The sequence below is a fragment of the Limulus polyphemus genome, unplaced genomic scaffold, assembly GCF_000517525.1.
Source record: "Limulus polyphemus unplaced genomic scaffold, Limulus_polyphemus-2.1.2 Scaffold1444, whole genome shotgun sequence".
NCBI lineage: Eukaryota > Metazoa > Arthropoda > Merostomata > Xiphosura > Limulidae > Limulus > Limulus polyphemus.
In genome coordinates, this window is record NW_013667054.1 from 126,451 (window position 1) to 130,346 (window position 3,896).

The following is a 3,896-nucleotide window of genomic DNA, read 5'->3' on the forward strand; positions in this document are numbered from 1 at the left end:
ATTTACATCCCGTGAAAATACACTCATGGAAAGTCAATAAACATCTGAGTCAGTATAATAACCAATAATGATAGACAATTTTTTTTATTACACAAGATATACCAATGTAAGTGCTTTACCAAAATAAAACAATAAATCCAAACCAATTTCAGTTTTTTGAAAAGCTTCCATATAAAACAACTAAAGAAGAAATACAAGGAAGTGAAACTTTTACTTTAATAAGAGTACCAAACTAAATGTTTGATGTTGTCTTGCTGTTGCAGTAATAATTTCTCCTTTCTGTAAGATATACGCATATAGATTTTTGAAGATATAACTGATTGTAAATATTTTTTTGTTGTTTAACCTTTTTTGCACCTAATTAACTACAAAATATATATACATATTTACTTTGGTAGATAATGCTTTGGGTAAGTCCAGTAATAGGACATAAATATTATCAGCATGGCTTAAAAAAATACTGGTCTTAGATTTAAAAAATCAAGCTTTTCTTCACAGTCCAAATTCTCATTGAAAAACAGCACATTTTGAATCTATATGCATTTTACTACAGATTAAATTATTTTTATTATGATAAAAGTGCTAATGGGTAGACAGCTTATCTTACAACACACTTACGTTGCTAGATTTATGTGAATCATATTACCTTTTCAAAATACACGTGGAAACAGCAAGTTAAACAGTACTGGCAGTCTTTCATTTGTTAGTCACATGGAAGTCTTTTTCACCTTTCAATTTGATTAATTTAAAGTTTGACATTAAAAGATCCACTGTACAAATAAAACAGTAATTAGTTTATAAAGCAGAAATCTGAAACACTAACTTAGCATCAAGTAAATAAAGAATAAAAATCACTTATAAAAGCAAATTTTCCAATATTAATTATTCAAACTATTCTGAACTGTCAATATGCCCATATATAATCTAACATTCTTCCTTTTTTTTAATGAAAAAATGAATACAAATCCTCACAGTTAACATTCTGATCAGGTAGGCAACAATATTCCCCTTACAACTCAGCACACACTACAGATAAGACAGACATACACAGATGATTGTTATGATGACAGTAGCTATAAAAGGCATTGTCAATTTTTGACTTCTTGAAACCACACAGTTGTAGAAGATACCTATTAAACAACAGGTCCAGCAATCATAAGCTACACAATTTATTACAAGTATAATGTATTGTTGCAATTACTTTAGATGCTGGTACCTAAACACTGAGGTTTATCCGATTATAGATAAAATATGCAAGTATTGTTTACTATAGCAAATTCTATTTATCACATGTTTTAAGGAAATAATTACTTATCTGTATATAGGTTGCCAGGTATTTACAGATATTCTTTAGACACCTAGCTTTTCATATATTAAACATACTCCAAGAAAATAGAAACTGATACTAAAAAAATATTTGTGACAAATGATAAGTTGAAGTAAAGATAACCTTGTAATTAAGATATATATATCATTTTAAAGCATTCATAAGAAGCATGTAGTGACACCTATTCAAAAATAATGCTATAAAATACAGAAGATGGAATAATTTTTTTTATCACACTTAATCTAGGAAGAAAAACTATTTGTAAAGAACTTTTTTTTTTATAATGGAACGGTACTTCAATTACCTAAAGATAATTCTTTATTAGACAAGTTTAAATGTATTGCACTTGTTCTTTGGAGAGAGAGAAATATATATATATACTAAATCTAACAAGATATTTTTTGGGAGATACAAGTTTACAATTTATTAAAGCTGAATTAAAGTTCAAATAAATAATATTTCTAGGTGTGATACAGCTTTTCAACTAAAGTATGTAGAATACATCAAGTACAATTATACATTAAAATATAATAGTTCCAAGAAAAGTCTACAACTAACAAATATATGCTATGCTAGGTAAAACTTCAAACCTAACAGAAGTTTCTAAAGAAAAACATTTTCTTTCACTTAACACTGAATTTTATTAGTTATTTTCAACTTGCACCACAGCAAGTTCTTAACATCTTACTGACAAGAAAAAGTTGATTCAGTTAAGAATAAAACTCGAGTAACAACCAGCAAAACCTGTGTAATATAAACAATAAAAACTAACATTTATTTTATACTTAGGTTCAAAGATTACAGATACATGAAAAGAGGGAATTACTTTCATTTATAAGGGTGGTGTTTTCCTCACTACATTTATCACAGTCACTTGACCACACCATGTCTGTTTTTTCATCAATATAAAGTATGTTCTAGAGTTTATTACTTCTACAGTCAATCAAGTTAAAGTTTCTCCAAGTCAAACTGTAAAACAACTCCACAGAATAGTCATATCAAAGTCTTTTTCATCTTTCAATTTGTTTAATTTAAAGTTTGACATTAAAAGATCCACTGTACAAATAAAACAGTACTTAGTTTATAAAGCAGAAATCTGAAATACTAACTTAGTATCAAGTAAATAAAAGTGTGTGAAACGTAAAAGATTACTGAATTCTAGTTTTAAAAAATTAAACAGCAATAATTTTTCTTTTGTATCTAATTGTTCTCCTAATACAATAGAACCCCTGCCAAAATATATGTATATTTTCACTTTTTATATGCATATGATAGGAAAAAAATAAAGTAGTAATAACATGTCAATTTTTTTTACAATTTATTGTACACTTATGTAAAAATTTTTGTGTTCCTCACGGCATTCCAAAAATAAAACCACAAGGCATAAGGTGTATCATCTGAAGGCTAAAGTTAGAATTAATCCTATGGTGATATTGAATATCATTTTTTATTTTTAAATAACTGATTATGCACAACACAATGTGAAGTATGGTAATGATACAGGCTACACTTTTAATTTGTACTAAAAACACCAGGCTTAATTAGTTTGAGATAAATTTCAGTTATTATTTCAATAAAGTACTATGCTCTTTGTCTGCTCAGAATAACAGCTTTTTACAATAACTTGTGATTTTTAAACTGTACCTCATCTGTATACTAAATTATGTACCTCACTCACAAAATACACCTCTTTATCATGAACTATACATGCTTATCCTACATTAATTCATGTGTATTTGTCTTATCTATGAAATCCTCCCACAGTTGTGGAGCTGGCAGGACCAAACTTGGTAAAAGGACTTGGGGTAGCCTAGTGTCTTCAACCATAGCTAGTTCCCCTACAAAGTGTCATTGTTCAGTAATGATGGAGATCTAGGAGTAGGATTTAAGGGTCTCTCAACCTGAATCTGACATTAGATTTTGTGTTCCTAAGCCCTCTCACAATCCAGAGGGAACTGAGTACATACTCCTACTCATAAGCTAGTAAGACCAAACATGGCACATGTGCTCAGGTACTACAGATGGTTGTCCTAATGAGGTTTGTTCTGAATACAAGAATAATTTTCCCCATACTTACTGATAACTAGAGTAGGTTTTTAACTTATTTGTTGACCATAATATAATTCCAGCTGATTAGCCAAGGAAAGAAGATATTTTGGCAAAACTAAATATTATAACACTATAATAACACTAGTTGAGTATGAATTTACTTTGTGGCAAAATATTTATAATTCCATTTCTATACTGAAACAAAAATTATTTTCATTCATTTTCTTTTAATTGACATGGAAATCTTTGTACTTTATCTGTTTTTGGCATAGAAGACCAATATGTGTTACATACAAACTGACACAATACAACAAGCTAAACAGTGTCTGATATTCAAAAGACAACTTAGAAAATGTTTGATTCTGAGGTGCTAAAGTATGTTTTCACACATAGAATACTATTTTTGTTAACCCCCCCCCCCTTGAAGCTGAAAGGATGACCAATTTTGGTAAACTGAATTTACTAAGTGGCTAGGAAAATCAGAAACATAATGACTAAATTTGATGAATTTTACAATCTT